Source organism: Crocodylus siamensis, chromosome 3 (genome assembly GCF_052110815.1).
Source record: "Crocodylus siamensis isolate JL-2025a chromosome 3, ASM5211081v1, whole genome shotgun sequence".
NCBI lineage: Eukaryota > Metazoa > Chordata > Crocodylia > Crocodylidae > Crocodylus > Crocodylus siamensis.
In genome coordinates this window covers 137782220-137799936 of record NC_143397.1, presented here as the reverse complement: position 1 = coordinate 137799936, position 17717 = coordinate 137782220, and the positions used below count along the sequence as shown (strand labels likewise).

Below are 17717 nucleotides of genomic sequence, written 5' to 3'. Positions count from 1 at the left end.
CTACGTTGGGAAAGGAGGGCACTCAGCACCGTGAACAACTCGGTTCTTTATTTTGTGGAAATGTAAGAGCACCATTTTGTTCCATGGTATATCACACAATAGTTTTTAAGACAGAGGCACAGTCACGTTACTCAGATATGTTTCTATGAAAGAGGATGACAAACAAATGTTGGATTGTACAAATTACAATATGTAAGCAACATTTGTTTTAATAAGACACAATTTTTGGCTACTTATAACGTACTGCAAACCTGAAATTGAGAGCCTTGTATACTGTGTGCATGTTATTTTTTCTCCAGTACTCAATACAGTATATTACAGAATTCTCTTGGGTTTTCTGTGTCATATATATGAGGACAGCCTTATGTACTATATATTAATCCTAAATTATAACCTTAAGCCATAGACAGTATCTGCATTTTATTTTCATGATGCCATGGCATACGGAATAATCAAAGTACATTTGCTGCAGCCTCCACTCCATTAAAGCTGTCATATATATTTTATTCTGACTTTTTTTTCCTTGCTGCAGCCCAACTTAAAAAAAAATGAGAGAGAGTACTTTCAGACCAACATTCAAACACATTACTGGAATGGCATGCATTTACACTTAAAAAAAATCTGATCATCTATATCCTTAATATGTTATCTAAAAATAAGCCTATGTGTCCTTTGCAAATATAGCACCATGCAAAGCAATACGTACTATACTGTAAATTTTAAAATGTCAGTAAGAAATATAAACATAATAATTTTTTTTAAAAGCTTGAGCCTAGCTATAGATCTTTGGGATTCCTATTAAAAAGTGCAACTATGGATACTGTGCTGGTAACTTTCTGGAAAACTAGTACTCATACTTAGTAAATGATTCTCCCCAATGGGACTGAGGAGTCTGCTTTGTCTTATTAGAATCAGTAAAGGTACTGAGACACCTAGTCTTTGACAGACAATAGCAACCACAGAGCTAATTCAACCTCTCAGGGAATGTTTCACTAAAAGTTGTTGATTAATGTGAGGACTTGCAGAGGTGGCATACAAAAAAAGGAAATCTGGAAAAAGTAATAGTGTGTATCAGCATATCTGTGTTTTATCACATCTGTAATTTAGCAGTTGTATTGAGCATTATATCCAGAAACTCCAGGCTTCCAAATAGGCAATGTAAGAGTCTTTATTTTATCCTACTTTGTTTCAGTTTTTTATCTTGAAACAACTACCTTGTGATGAATATTTATGGGGAATTTGTGGCCATCCTAGGCAGTGTAACCTTACTTCTGTGAGTACTTACCAATGCAAATCAAAGACTTGAAAATATCATCTGCTTTCATTTGAAACTAGATGCCACAGGAAAAGGAGTAGGAGCTTCAGAATCTTCCACCCCAATAGCTACTACAGTGGTCTGGTTTTGAAACTTCATCTCAGAGCTGAATTGGGTGCTGTGCTGGCAGGGACCAGAAGTTACTACCAGAGGTAAGAGCTGTTTGGACCTATCTGAAATGAGTTACCCTCTAGTACCTGCTGGTCTTCCTCTCTCTCCTATGCGCATCACCAAAGTTGGAATTAATCAGTGGCCTTAATCCAGTGCCTGCAGAAGGTGAGAATGGGAAGGGAGTAGGAACCTCGAGGTGCCGACTGCTGGTCAGGATCAAAGCAAGTTGGTAGGCAGTATGGCAGACTGGCTTGCTGCAGCTGCTGCTGCCTCTCCTGTAGTTGTGCGGCTAAACAGCTCCTTTCCATTGTCAGAGCTGTCAGTCGCAGAGGGAGCATTCATGGGCACTCCAGTCCTCTTCAGCTGGATTGTGATAGAACGATTTTGCTAACATTGCCCTGCCACCTCACCCGCCAGCCAGCATAACCTTTGCACCGCTGTCCCTGCCTGCAGGCTGAGCCTGCGAGTGATTAGGAGTGGAGCCTTCTCAGAGAAATCAGCTGGGGTTTTTGATTCTGGTCTTTCTATTAGCTTGGCCCCCCTCCCACCAGGTGTATTTTCAGGCTAGCATTTCAGCAGCTGGCCCATCTGGAGGGTGCATCTCCTGAAGCTCTTGTTGCAAAGGATTTCTAGATATCTAGTGTGATAGGGATCATCCTGTCCCACAGCATTTCACATCATAGGCTTCTAGTATGACAAGGATCCTCAGGAGGTCATGTCATCCCAGCCCCTGCTCTAGGCAGGGCCAGCCCCAGGTAGATGGCCCAACCAGTGCCCCCAGCTGCTTCTCCCCTGGCCAGGGCCAGCTGGTGCGGGCAAGCCCCAGCCGGGGGCATGGCTTGAGGGTGCCCCCTGCCACTCAGGGCTTTCCTGGGGTGGCTTTGCAGCCGGCTCCTGAGGAAGAAGGCAAGGAGCGCCCATGCCCGGCACCAATCGGCTAATTCCATTGACTTCGCCTCTGTGTCAGAATATTCATGAGCAGGGGAAGGAGGACCAGTGGCACAGGCAGGCGGCAGCCACTTGCACTAGGGAAGGAGCGAGGGAGGAGGAGGACGGTCCCTGCAACAAACTAGAGAGGAGCCGGAGCTGGAGCAGCTCCCAGCCGGCGCCGGCGGAGCCTGCCCGAGGGCAGAGGGGCCCGGCGGGAGGGCGAGGGCGAGGGCGGGGAAGGAAGGCGCGCGGCGCTGCCCTCTCGGCGGGGCGGGCCCCGAAGGCGGCCGGAGCGGGGCACATCCAGCGCGGAGGACGGGCAGCCGCCGCCGGGGAGCTCCGGCCACCCTGCAAGGTAACGGCGGCACGGCCGGCGCCGGGGGGCTGCCCCGGCCGGGGCGGGCGCGGGACGGGGCGGGGCGGGGCGGGCGGCGGGGCCCTGCCCTGCCCTGCCCTGCCCTGAGCGCAAGGAAGTGCCCCGGGCACGCGGGCACGCACAGGTGCGTCCGCCCGCATGTGCACGCACATCCAGGCACACACGTGCATGCACACACACGCATCCGGACATAGGCGTGCGTACACACACACGCGCATGCATGCACGTCTGTGCGCACGTACACAGATTTATAGGCACACGGGTGCACACACACATCCGGACATATGCGTGCCCACACACGTGCGCACATCTATGCACGTCTGTGCACACGTACACAGATATAAACACACACATGCACACACCTATGCACATACATGCACACACCTGTACGTATGCGTGCATGCACACACACGCATGTATGCACACACATATATGCATGTCTGTGCACACATACACAGGCATATATAAACGCACACCTACACACACGTACATACATACATACACACACACATCTGTACATATGCATGCCTCCACACAGCCACACATACATGCATATAGATTCATGTCCCTGTACACGTACGCATACACATGCACATACACCCACGCACACACATACACATACCCACATGCAGACACATATACACATATACACACGTATACACACACATCCATATGTATGCATACATACACACATATGCACTTACATGCGCACACACATACATATACACATGCACACACATACACACACATATGCATACCCATGTAATACATATACATATGCACATATATGCACATACACACATGTTCATATGCATACATACTCATACATACACACATGCACCTACCCATATACATACACACACATACATATGCATACATACACATCCATATGCACAGACATACACATACATATACATATGCACACATATGCATTGCATCATGCATACATACACATACATATATACATACACATATTGCCCCCTTCGTTCTTCCCCCATTTGTTTTCACTTTGTCTTGGCTACTTGTGAAAGAAGTTTTGCCTTCTTTCTTGTGTATCTGATCTGCAGCAGCCTTCCCATCCAGCAGAGTTGCTTGGGGCTTTCATTGGGCTCTGCCTGGCGTTGGTAAAGGAGGTGAGGAGGGAAGGGGGGGGGCAGGGACTGAGGTAACAGAAAATAAATGTTTAAAAGATACGGAAGGAAGAGACCCAGTGGTTGGAACATAAATCAGCCAGACTATATGGGGAGTTGATGAGAATAGGTCTTTTCACCCTTAAAAAAAAATAGCCACTTTGGACGAAAAAAAAAAGAAAAAAGCAGGCTGATTATTGGCACCCAGTGCTGAAACCAAGGCAGCTGATGCTGAGAGGAGCCAAAGGGTGCAGTTCTTCTTAGTTTAAAAACAGCAAGACAGTCTCTGCCAAAGATTGCTGTAAACACTGAATAAAGATTTCATTGTGGGTTGGTGTGACTGGAATAATTAGGCAGTTAATTGTTCATTCTGATCTTAAAGTGCAGTAATCACTAGTGCACAGTCCCCCCCCCCTTCGTCTCCCAGCCCCAAAAAAAGAGAGAAAGAAAACAGCAACAGGCGAAATGTATCACTTTTCCCACTTCTACAGTACTTTCAAGGGAAAGCACATGGGTCCTTAGCTTTCAAAAAGAGAACATCGCTGTAAAATTGCAGTCTGGGTATGCCTTTGTTGTCATTGTCCTTGGTTTTGTGCTGGATGCAATCAAGTGATGAGATTTTTTTTTTAATTCCCTTTTTATGAAAACAAAATCTGAAAATGCATGGAGAATGAGCATCTTAACTAGATTGACTAATACCAATTAATGCATTTTTCTTATGTGTACACTTTATTGCCAGCTCAGCAGGGATGAAAGCTAATGGTGCCAGCTTTTGTGCTGCTCTAACACTTTTCAAAAAGGCATGCAAGATTTTAACAGTAAACTGCTTTGAGTTTCTAGCATTGTAATTATGCCCTGGTTCAAAATAAGTTGCTCACAGTGATGACTTTCATGGAAATCTGATTAAATTAACCTCTTACTATATACTGTGTTAGCTGTTTCTTAGGACATAACGGGAAACCCCATGTTTGCTAATGCTAAAGGTAGTCATGATAACTTACTGATATTTACTAAAAGATGGCACTGTAGGTGAAAACTGGTTATAAATTCTTATCAAAATGTAATGTATAACAGGAAATATAATACTCAGGAACCATAGTAGTGATCTATTTAAGAATTCAGTGTTAAAGAAAGCTTTTGAAGAAGTCTATAATCATTTGAGCAAGGAACAGGATGATTTGAAGTGTGAGGTTGTAAAGGAAAGTAATTAATCCTTGGTATCACTCTGCTATCTTCAAAGAAATTACATCAGGGATAAATTTGGCGCATAGAGTTTGTATGGTATCCATTGTACATTACTAAATTAAAAAAGAAGATTTGGAATTGGACAGTATTTAAACAGAACCACAGTCAGTATAAACTTCATCATAAAACATATGGGAATCGGAGAGCAGCCAGGAAGGCAAGATGAGAGAGATTTCTTAGCTTTTAAAAGGATACTATTATATTTTCTGAGTTTGCCTAAGTTTTTGAGTTACTCTTTGTGAGATTTTGCAGTGGTGGGAAGCAAGTGGGAGAAAACAAGATATCTGCTAAAGCTCTAGGACTGTAAATAACTGAATAAAATTTGGCAGTTTTTATTCCAGCTCTTTGAGGAAGGACTGAATGAGCGGTGCAAAATTTGCCCCAGAGAAATAATTGGATATGAAAGAGGCAGAGTTAAAATGTACTTCATAGATGTTCTAATTAAGTTGTCAAAGATGCATTGCCACACTACAATGGTACATACTGTACTACAGAAAAAAATTACTTATTTCTGCTTTAACTGCAGTCCATGTTGAGAGAAAAATCTTCAAGGCAAACTGCTCATCTGGACGGCAACATTGCTAGTTCTGTCTGGATCAGTCCAGTTTGAGAAACCCAAGAACATTCTACTCAATTAGCCCCTATCATCAGGTCAAAAAGCATAGTGAAAAATATCAAAGGCACTGCTAACCTCACAACTTTTGATATTCCATCAGGGAACATTTTATAAACACACCTCTGGTCCATCTTTAGATGAGTGCTGTGTTCAGTTCCAGAATCATTTTTGGAGACAGGAGTGAATATCAGTAATAATCTAGCACATTTTGGGAAGAGGTATAATATGTTCTTCCTATGTGTAATAAATGCAAAGTCGTAGAGAATGAATGCTGATTTATGTAATAAAAGATGTGGGAGGCATGCCTTCAAGAGTTACGAAACAGCATTCTAGCTTAGTTATATGTATTCCAATACACGTAGAAGTTTATACAGTTTCATGTAGGGAAAGCATTAGTCATTTAGTTGTAGATAGATGCTGAATAGTCTTGTATGTAAGAGTTGTTTGAAATGCACGGTACATCTTCATAATAAAATTGCATTGTCACAGACATAATTGTTATTCATAACAAGTAGTCTCACAAACAGATTCCATCCCTGTAAGTATTCAGTCTAAGTCAGGCCAATTATGACTAAATTACTGCATGTTCTCTGCTGTATCAACTAATTAAAGGGTAATTAATAAAATGATAATTTCATTCCATGGCAATGCCTACATCTGGTTGTCATAGCAAAGTTTGTTTGACATATGGTTAAACGGTCAGATACTACATTGTACGATTGCAACATTTGCACAGAACACCTGGCAAGACAGCAGAATTTTAACCCTTAAGGCTTTCATTTGAAGAATCTGTGCCAATGTACTATGGAATTTGTGTTGGCTTGTAATCTTCATTTAGCCTTTTAAAATCAAATACGGGTAACCTAGTCCTTCAGACTAACTCAAATGAGGGAATCTCTGGAGGGACTTGGTCTTAGGTTGTAACTAAAAGATAAAATAAGTATAGATTTATCCACTAAAGGAAATGAAGCGGATGGTCTTAGTTCATTTCCTAGAGGACAGTCTATGTAAGTATTGTTCACTGGCAATAACTGGGAGCTTTTTCTCAAAGGAAAACAAAGAATTAACATGAAGACTGAAATATCTTCTTTTTCCTTAGACAAAATTGTATGTCAGAATAACGCTCGGGTTGTGGTCACAACAGCATGGAGAAATCTGCATTGCAGCCTTCCCACAGTGAACCTGGCATTTGTAGATAGAACAAAACTTCAGCTCTCAAATCTCCTACTGTCTCTACAAATAAAATAGACATGATTAAGAAATGTACTTTTTTTTTAGCTAGGTTAACAATACAAAAATACATACGTGTAAACACACACACACAATAATGTATACCCATACTCTTTTAAGACAAGCAGTTTAAATTTTCCAAGTAGTCTTTGTAGTTTTGATACACATCTTTCACTATTCATAATGGGATATATGTGTCTAAATCCCTCAGGCTAGTTTGAAAGAGTTAAATGATCTTTCAAAATAGGGAGGCGCTTTTGTTTCTCCCTGTTCAAAGTTTAAACCACAAATAGCAGCACTTTACTGTGGATTGAATTACAGGCACCCATTTGTACTGGCTCAGACTGAATCTATCATCCAATCAGAGAGAATGCATAAATAAAGCAAAAAATACAAATAAATGAAATAGAATGGCTGGGGGGGGTTCTATTTCTTCAAATAAAGCTAAACTGAGAGTATATATTAATTTGAATGATTACACTAATGTCTATTTTTTCCCATGCAATCCATCCTGAATGAACAGTTTCTCTACTGAATAGTCAGGGTTGCTCATCACCTCATAAGGTCAGGTGCAGAGTTTGGCCAGTGATGTACATAAAGCACTGCTTGTCTATTTCTCTGACAGTCAGAGTTCTTTTTCTTGAGAATTTCCAGTTCCCCAGATATATCTCATTTTCATTCTAACCATGCAGCTCATTAACACCTGGAAAATCTTTTATAGCATTTAACTGCATCAGATGCATTGTCCAGTGCATGTGTTCTTAATAGGCCTTTCACTATGGCATTGTCAAAGAGCCCTTATGTCACAGCTGGGAACATGAATCTGTCATGTCAGCACTGTACCTTGTTATAGACAGTAATAGCGCATGAATGTGTTTTATGAAGAGAAGTTGAACATGCACATACACAGAGCATTAGCAAGCAAGAATGTGATGCTTGTTCTTATAGACAAAGATTCAAACTGGTGGTAGTAGAATGCTTTGTACCATTTAGACACTACTGCCTCTAAGGCACTGACTGTAGTTAAGGAAAGCCAAACTGGAGGGAGGCAAAACATATCTCTGTATTTTAATGGTGTAAGGCCGCAGGTTAATGATATGTCATCATTTACATTTCTTGAAAAAGAAAATTGCCAGAGGTTTGTAATACTGCTGTGACAACTTATGTGAGGCTAAAAGTTGATATAAAATTCCCTTGCCTGCATATATTTATTTTAAGATAAATGGCATTTAAATATATTTGGCAATTTTAAAAGAAGAGGAATAGAAGCATACGTTTTCTAATTGTGTATGCTTTTTGTGCCCACATTGCAGAAACAGTTTTAAAAATAATATTTTGTAGGTCACTAGTCATCGTGCCTTAGGTATCTTAAGAAAAAGTAACAGAAATGTAAAAATGTCTAGAATACATGCACAACACCTGCTTGTACAAAAGGATTTTAAATATGTATACAGTCATTTTCATGTTATTAATACATTTTTAAAATTATCCATTTCTTACTGATACAACAGAGCATTTCAGTATACTGGCAGAGACCTCTAAGGCTAGAACCATGAGATACTAAACTCTCATCTGGGCACCTAAATTCCTATTGAAATCTCTCTCTTTTTTTCTGTGAGAGTTTAGGTGCCTTCATATCTTTCTGCATCTGGCCCTTAACATAATAAGCCTTGATTACTCTGAAGGAAAAAACACAGGTTTTCATGTTATAGCTTTATGGATGAGAAGATCATTTCATACACATGCAATAAGATGTATTTTAACTGGGTTTTTTTGTTTTTACAGAACATAAATACAGTTCAGAGACTAAGAAATACATTGAAATACATCAAATGTTAAAGATAAAGGCATGTTGTATAATATATGTCTATGGGTTTAACTCTTTTTTTTCCTTCCTTTGTTTTCAATAGTTTCTCATAAACTTGAAAAAAATAGGCCCTAGTCTTGCAGCTCTTCGCTGGTCAAAGTTACGATGGATACCAGTGGCCTAAGGGCTACAAGATTAGATTCTGAAGTTCATTCTCCCTTCTGATTCTCTCCTTGTGTTATTATTTTAGCGAGTTTCTTGTTTGTCTAATAGTGCTCATCCAGGTATCTTTGGTTGATTTCCTTGTTAACACACAATTAATCCTTATTGTCACCAAAGGTTTGGAAAGAAGGCTGCTGAATTAATTGCTGCTGTAGGGCCAGCAGAGGGCACACATTGTTTTTGAAGAGGGTCTTTGTATAGATTATGTTTTCCTCTGCTGTCAAGGGCATCATAGTTTATATTAAAGATCTTATTTATGTTCGTTAGATCCTGTATAGCTAATCCATGGGATTAATATAGTGCGTGCTCAACAACACGAGAAGGTTTGCACACATAAATCTTAAGAATCCTGAGGCAAGCCCAAAAGATTCTAAAAGTTTTGAAGCTGATATAACACTAGGGGACCAAATTGTTGAGTGTGGTTCCTTTAAACTTGCTACAGCAACTTTTCAAAGGTAAAAAATAACATATATAATTAGCCTTTCCTGTATACCTAGGTATTTTAGCATTTAATGGTATATATTTGCGATCTGTGCACTATGTAACCTAGATACAGTTGGGCAAGTTAAAGACTCTGAGTGAAAGGCTTAACTATAAATTTCCTTGCCGGGGTGGGTTTAATTCAGAATCGCTATCATAAAGTAATATACATTAAAACAGCAATAGTAGATCATCTCTTGGCAAATTTCAAAAGTAAGTAAAGTAAGAGTATAGACATCTCATTAAGTTATTATTTATTGAGTGTTCTCTGTATGCGTAGTGCTGTTCTCTAGGAAAGGTATTTTTTTCATCCCATTTTCAAACATGCTTTAGGAATCTATAGTCCACTGGCTTTAAGAAAGAATATGACCCCTAAGCATGTAAACTCACTTTTGAATGTCCTATCTCACTTTAATGCCTTTGAAAATGTTACCCATAATATTCACCTGAGAATGTTTACAATCTCTTTAAAATCTCAACACCCTTCACCATTCCATTAATACATGTGGTTGACCTGGTGAGCTAATATTTTCATGTTTTGTAAAATAAATTGAATGAATGAATGAATAAATGAGACAAAAATACATGCACGGGAAGGACATGCGAGTGGGCATGACGATGGGGTTAATACTTTGGACTTAACAAGTCCCAGAAGGAAGCTTGGGAAAAGTATAGGCAATGCAAAAGATGAGATAGAAGGAAATAGAAATAGATATATGGGCAATTTAGTGTGAGGAGGGGCTTTATCTTGGTAGAGAACAAGAAGAAACCTGTCATCTCAGAGAGAAGAAAGAGTGGTGAGAGAAGACCATGATTTTGGCAACCTTATTTTGTGTAGACTGGATCAACACAAGGATGCCAGAGAAAGGCCAGAAAAAAAGGGGCTTGAGAGGCAGGGAGAGAGGATTACTAGTGTTTTAGTAGTAAGGATGTGAGTAGGAAAAGGACAGACTGCTAAAATGAAAACAATAGAGTTTAGAGAGAACGTGGACATGAGGGGTGAGAACTGGGCTGTGAAACATATTTGAAGGAAGGTTGAGCAATTTAGAGTTGGGGAAGAGTTTAAGGCTAGGGACAGAAGTTACACATAAATCAATATGACTGACTGGAAACCAGTTCATATTTGTACCACAACAGAAGTTCATTGCACATAAACTGCTTTGAAAATGTCTGAAACTGGTTTAAACCTGGATGGATGTAGTATCAGACTGAGGTTAAACTTATTTATTGTCCCAGATCCCCTCCAGATTCAAATTAACTCATAGTCCCCCAGCACCACCTTTATACCTCTCCTGCAAACCCTCCCCTCATCACAGGGTGGGTGGGCTAGCCTTGGATCAAGATGTCTGTTCTAGCCAAGCAGGGAATTGTGCTCTAGCACTCCCCATCTTTTGGCCTGAACCACTGCAGGCATGTGGTTGCATTTCTGGAATGAAAATGAATGTCTGTTCACTTGCTTATCAGTTCAATCTTCGCATCTTAGGCTAACCTGCAAAGATAGAATCACTTCAGCCTTGGGCTTTTTGACTGTCTGTACTTACAGTAAGTGGTCTAAATGGCATAGTCTGTAACTCATGTTACAGAGTTCTCTGGGACAAGTCAAGTCTTAGAATTTAAAGGAATTTAAAAGAAAGTTAAATTTAATATTTGCATTGTTGAGTTTGAGATAACAGTTCAAGTGTGGAAAAGGCATGTAGAGACATGATACTGTAATATGTTGTCTAAATTTATCAGGAAAGTCAAATTTGGAGTCAAAACGCTGAGATGCTAGCTTGAACCATGGCTACATCTATCACATACAGCCTATTCGTAGGCATTACTCTGAACTTAACAGAACTGCACCAGATTTATACAACTGTAAGTGGACATGTCTACATGAGACACTTTGCTGCATAGCAGACTGGTTTGCTGCAAGTAAAGCATTACTGTCTACACATGCGCAGCAATTAGGGCACAGTAGACTAATTTACTGCACTGCTGGATAGTCCCATCAGATACAAGCGGTATCCAGCAGTGCAGTAAATTAGTCTACTGTGCACTTGAACACATGTGTAGACAGTAACGTCGGGATTAGTTTACTCTGTCTCAGATTGAGCCAGAGTATATTCAGTCACATTAATTGCACATGTAGACATGCCCTCTGAATGCAAAGTTTGACACAAAATAGCCAGCACTTATGAAGAGTAGTTATGTGAACACTTATACAAGCTATAGTATATTATTGAATAAAAAACCAGGCACTAGATTCCAAAAGATTGGAGAGGGTGATGGCATATCAAAATTTCAAAGACAAATGTTGCTAGATGCTACGCAGTTGATTTGTGAACTCTTGATTCTGCTCTTCCTATCCAGTGAGCTTTTGTTGCTTCTTAATCCATTTTCCCCTCATGTGGTTTCCAGCTTTCTGCCATGTGTCCCATCCCTATAAACCAGAGGACCTCCTGCTAACACATATCTCATGGTAATGCTTACAAAAAGCCTGACCGTAGTTAGGCAATGGATGTGCAATGGTTTAAATGAGGGTTGATGATACCAAACATAATTTCTCTCCCTTTTCTACTTCACTCATTTATCCCTCGTAAGATGCCAAGATTGTAAGCCTTTTGGGAGAGGGATTGTCTGTAATAAATATGTAGGCAGATGTATGATTTGGAAAAGGGAAATGAGAGTGATGTGACTCGTGCCACAGTAGTGGCAGCTGTTTTCCCTCCCCCCTTGACCTCATGGGGAGATTGTGCTGTGGCAGCATCTGACAGGGACTTTCTGAGTTCCTGCAGCAGGTATGACAACCAAGGCCACTGCCATCCCAAGCCCAGCCTGACACCATGTGTAGTCACTCTGGGCAGCTAGAGCTCTCAGGTAGCAGCAGAAACCCAGGGGAGTGGACAGGAAACAGGAACCAACCCATTACCGCTGAGCCCAGCAACCTGTGCAACTACCCCCAGCAGCCTCTAGCTGGAGCTAGGGACAAGTGGTCTGTGGTTTCCCCCATCCCTGGTCAGCTGGGGACAGCTGTTTCTTCACTCATTTCCTATTTGGTACCCTGGATATTCCCTGCCATTCCCAGGTTCCACCCATAGCTTGGAGCCCAGGGCATTTGTGGCTGTGGGGAACTAGAGCCACCAGTACATAAGCTCCACTGTTGAAAGGGTGTGCAGCCGTGCCACTGTATTGTCCCCCACTGGATCTGCCTCTCTTTAGAGCACCTTATAAAATGGATCCCTGATCCCTGACTGGGGTTTCTGCATGCTATTGCAATATAAATCAAATATAATGATGTATAATAGATGGGTATTTATTTTAACTAAAAATCCATAACCATATTAAAATCTGTTGGCACTCTTGCAGCGATTATGTCTTTTCAGTTTACTTGAAACATCAGTAATTATATCAAAAAGCAACTAAAATATAAGTGTTTATTTGTTTATTCATGTGTCAATGAATACTACTAAAATTTGTTTTAGATCAATTTATTTTTTTTCTTGTGGCACTAGTTTCTTTTATAAGATATTAATCCTTCAGTTCTAATATCTTGGCAGTAGCCAACTTTTAAAACTAATATGATTGCCCCAAAGGCACATGGCCGAGATTTTCAGAGCTATCTATTGGATCCGGGCGCTCAGTTCCCATTCATTTTAATGACCACTGGGTATTCAAACCTGTTCTGTAGCCTCAAAAGTCTCTGTTTTAAGTTGTGCACAGGATTGTCCTCAAAGAGTTGATGGACCAAAACTATTTTTATTCTGAAAGACCTTGTTTTTTTCTGTCTCAAGCAATTTATTTATGTGAACTAAGCATATTTCAAATGTCAAGGACTGTTTGACTTCCATCAACCATTATGCTTCTGTGCACATTAGAAGTTTGTCGTAGCCCAGAATTCTGCATTTAACATCCTCAGAAATTGTCCTACCACAGGAAGGAAGAACCAAACCATTCATCCTCTAACTTAAAACATCAACTTAGGCAGGGTACTTGCTGGATAATTGCTTTGCTGAAAGAGCTCCTGCATTGCAAGGCTCCAGGAAACCTAAGAGAATTCTCCCCCGCCCCACATCATCCCTGACTAGAGAAAGAGTCTGGGTGCTCTGTGTGTTTACAGCCTGCCTGGACACGTTGGAAATCTTTGATAAACTTGTTACCATAAATATTTACTTATCAGGGCACTATTTTACACCATCAGATTGTTACTTGAAGAATATCTCAATATTAGCACTGTAGGAAGAACACTGAAGATTGGGTGAAACAGAATATAAGTTAGAGCAATAGTATTTTATTGAAAAGGTCCCCCCCCCAATTTTGCCTTATTGCATACAAAGACACCATTTGAAAGGAACCCCCTTGTTCATAGCTCCATAGCTTGTATTAACTGTAGTAGTTATAATAATTAAGTTCAGGCCATGTCTTGTAATGGTCCTAGGATGAGTATCTAAACATCCAATTGAGGCAAAGAAATATAGGATAATTATCAAGCTGTTTATTTAGAATGTTTGGAATTGGAAAATATCTTCCAAGTTCATCAAATAAAGAAGTAGTTTCTTTTTTTTTTCTTGAAGACTCAAACAATCTGAAATAAGCCCTTCGGGCAAAGATGGCATCAGAAAATTGGAAAGTTCCAGCCATATTGACCAATAAACAATTTATGGAGGGAACACAAGCAAACTGTTAAAAAAAAATTAAGACTGTAGTTTGTAACAAGTATACTCTATTTATAACCGCACTGTATAATGTTTTCCAGTAACACTTAAAATGTATAAAAACAAGTGAAGGAGTCACACACCAAACCTTTGCAATATTAGGTAGTCTCATCCTCTAACATGTATAGGGTAGCTTCAAATTTCAAGGGATGGCCTCAGTATTCTTGTCTTACAAAATGATGGGCCTAGGAAAATCATGAAGGTAAAACTGGTATATAAATATATCAAGAGCATCAGGAAAGATTCCTGTTACACTATATTATTATTTGTGCTATACTGGGTATGTCTACACATGCATTTGATCCAAGATCAGTTTACTTTCAAGTAAACTACTTGCGAGTAAATGCTCCCAGGCAGGAATCTACACATGCAGTGAAATGGGAGCAGATTTGCTTCCACTTCCTGCTCCCAAATCTGTTCTCACTTCCTGTGACCCTAATGGACCCCTGCCACCACCAGGAGGAACTTGAGGCTCCCCCTGGGTGCTAGCTCAGAGGCTGGCAGAAAGCACTGGGTCTGAAGACAGCTGACCCCTAGCCAGGGCTGAGACATTGTTCCCTGCCCCCGGGGGCTTGCCTGGTGCTGAGGCAGGGACAATGTCCCCCTGCCCTGGCAGCAGGGAGTTCCTAGCCTCGGCTCCCTGACTGGGGCAGGGGACTTGGCAAGAGCTGCAGAGAAGTGGCAAGTCCCAGCCCCCTGCCCCGATCTGCCTGTGGGGCAGCTAGCAGTGAGCCCTCAGCTGGGCAGTGATTCCCCACCTAGCCAGGAACTCACTACTAGCTGCCGCACAGGCAGATGGGGCAGGGGGCTGGGACATGCCCCACCCTGCAGCTCTTTCCAAGTTTCACACCTTGGTCACCCAATTGGGGCGTGGGGCTGGGACCTGCCCCTGATCAGGTCAATATCCAGCCCACTCCATGATTGTGGTGTGGGGGCTGGAGAGCTTGTTCCCCTCAGCTCTGTAAGCATAGAGGTGGGTGGGGAACAGGCTGGGGAACTTGTTCCCTGCTCAACTCCTTGAGTGTGGAGCTGGGCAGGGAACAGGCTTCCTAGCTGCAGCCAGCAGTAGGGCCGGTGCTCAGAGATCCTTATCTCCCAGCGCCACTTCCACGGTGCTGGGAGATCCTTTTCTCCCAGTCCGAGCTCCATGGTCAGTCACAGGGCTCAGGCTAGGAGATCCTTATGTCCCGGTGCCAGCCCCTCTGTCTCAGTATCTCCCAATCTCCGGCTCCCCGATCGCAATGGTGAAGTGGCAGCTGGAAAATAAGGGTCTCCCAGCCCATGCTCCCTAATTGTGATCTCAGAGCAGGGAGCTTGGAGCTCCCTGCTGCCAGGGCAAGGTGATATAGTCGCTTCCCCGGCTTTGGGGGCAGAGCCTGCGCCAGCAGCAGGTAGCTCCCAGGGGCAGGGAGCAATCTTCCATCCCCTGGTGGCTGGCTAATCGGGATAAGATTTGATCCCAGTCAGGTGTCTACACAAGCTCTACTGTGCAGTCACTATTCATGAGTAAATTTGCTACTTGCATTTGCAGGTAGAAAATTTACTTATGATTAGCAAGTTTTACTGTGCAGTAAGCATATGCACATGTAGACACGCATACGCATACTTACTGTGCAGTAAACTACACTACTTCTCAGTAAAGTGTTTTGTGTAGATGTGCCCACTGTGTCCAGCAAAGAGTACTGCAAACACTAAGCCAGGATTAAAAAAATGAGGAAACTTCCGGGAATGGCCAAGTCCACAGACCAGATTCTATTATTGCCTTCCACAAATACAGAAGCCCATGAGGATTTGTATATTATCTGATGGCAGCACGTCTAGAAAATGGCATCTTGGAATTAATCAAGTTTTTTATCCATGTTGAGAGTGTCCAAGCTGCAAAATTTGGGTTTGGATCTGAACTTTCTGAAACTGGGGGAGTCCTTTTGTTTCCTGTCTACATGTGGAGCTGGGTGTTAAGGTATTTTGGTTCTAGGCTTCTAGAATGGAAACACTGAGCAAAAGCAGAACTTATTTTATTAGCAGTGCCAACTGAGATCCAGGTCTCTATTTTGATAGGGGCTGTATAAATACACGTGCATATAGTAAAAAACATACCCATCATCAAAAAGATTTTAATCTCAATATTAGCACTGGAGGAAGGACCACAATTCTGCATTGCCACATCTTTGGAGGTTTCCAAAGGTGTTTCTGTCCTGCATTAGGAAGAAAAAAAACTTTGGGAGCATTGTCACACAACAGAATTGTCAAATTGCTTGCTTTTGCATGAAATTGGTCAGAATTTTGATTCAGCTCTCTGTGGTCCAGAGGTTTCCAGGAGGCCCACCTTGGAGGTCAGAGTTGAAACCTTGCCATTGGAAACTTCCATGGTAATTGATGTGTCTCCAGAAAGCATATTAAATAGCACACTTCATCCACAACAAGAAAAACCCAGTCCAAAAGGTTGTAAAAGTTTTGATTTGTTCTACTAACTACACAAGACAGACTAAACAAAGGCAGAGGAAACAAAGGCACATCATGCAGCAGATCAATGGCAAAGCCAAATACAGAATTCAGCCTCTTTATTCCCAGTTCATTGCCATATATGCAAACCAGCATGTATTCCATGGTCTATCCTATATTAGTATATTTTTAAAGATCTAAAAAGTACATTTTAAAACCTTAAATATATTTAAAATTATTGAAAAGAGGATTCTGCTTTAATGGAAACATTTGAAAATATGTTAGAAAGATGACAGTTAACTATGTCAAGCATGCTGCTGATGGTCCCTTCTGTAACATATATGTGTTATATATGAGAATTGGCCTCATGGCTTTCTGATTTCAGGAGTAGAGAAAGAGCACACTTAAAAGATGGCCCTTGCATCAAGCAAAATGAATGCAGAGTTTTCAGAAATTTTGCTTGAGTATTCAGAAGTTGAGTGTTTATACTAAGAATGGAAAAAAACTAGTCCTGCTAAGCTTGAAAAATGAGAAGTTTGTTTTTTACTATTTAGTGTGCTGTCAAATCTTATTTCAAATAACATTTTTAAGTTTTAAGACATTCTACAAAGCAGGGGATATAATTTCAAGCATGAAGGAATAGTGTAAAATAATCTAGACAAAGCTGATTGTATTACTGGTACAATTTTATGTGACTTTCGTAAAATATTGCTTTTTTAATGATGATATCTCAGCAGTAGAAAAGAAATACCGCAGCCAAATTCTGTCTTGGACACATACATAAAAATCCATTTATTGCAGTACTGCAGTGAAAATTGCAAGATTTAAAGAGGGCCAGATCTGACCTTATAAGTCTTTTTCCTTTTTTTAATAATACCCCTTCTGTTTTCGAGCTTTATGATTTGCTGATTCAGAAGACAACACTGTTGTATTCAGTCCAGTGACTTGTTTGTGAAAATAAACAGTTTCTGATGTCTGAAAGGAAGATGGAAAAATTGGTAATGCAGAACAGTTTGTTATACTATTCTTCGTTCTAGGCTAGGGACACAAGTTACACATAAACTAGTTTAAGTGATCAGAAACTGGTTAAAATCTGAACATAAGTTCAGTGCACATAAA

At 41.0% G+C, this 17717-nt stretch overlaps 1 protein-coding gene across 1 annotated transcript in view; it reads left to right on the top strand.

Moving 5' to 3' along the window:
- Window positions 1-2479: 2479 nt before the first annotated feature.
- The window catches only part of CDH20 (cadherin 20), a 179000-nt gene continuing 163762 nt past the window's right edge, over window positions 2480-17717 (top strand). Inside the window, exon 1 of the mRNA XM_090039324.1 lies at window positions 2480-2711. The gene's annotated coding sequence lies outside the window, so the exon portion shown is untranslated. The remainder of the gene's footprint in view (window positions 2712-17717) is intronic.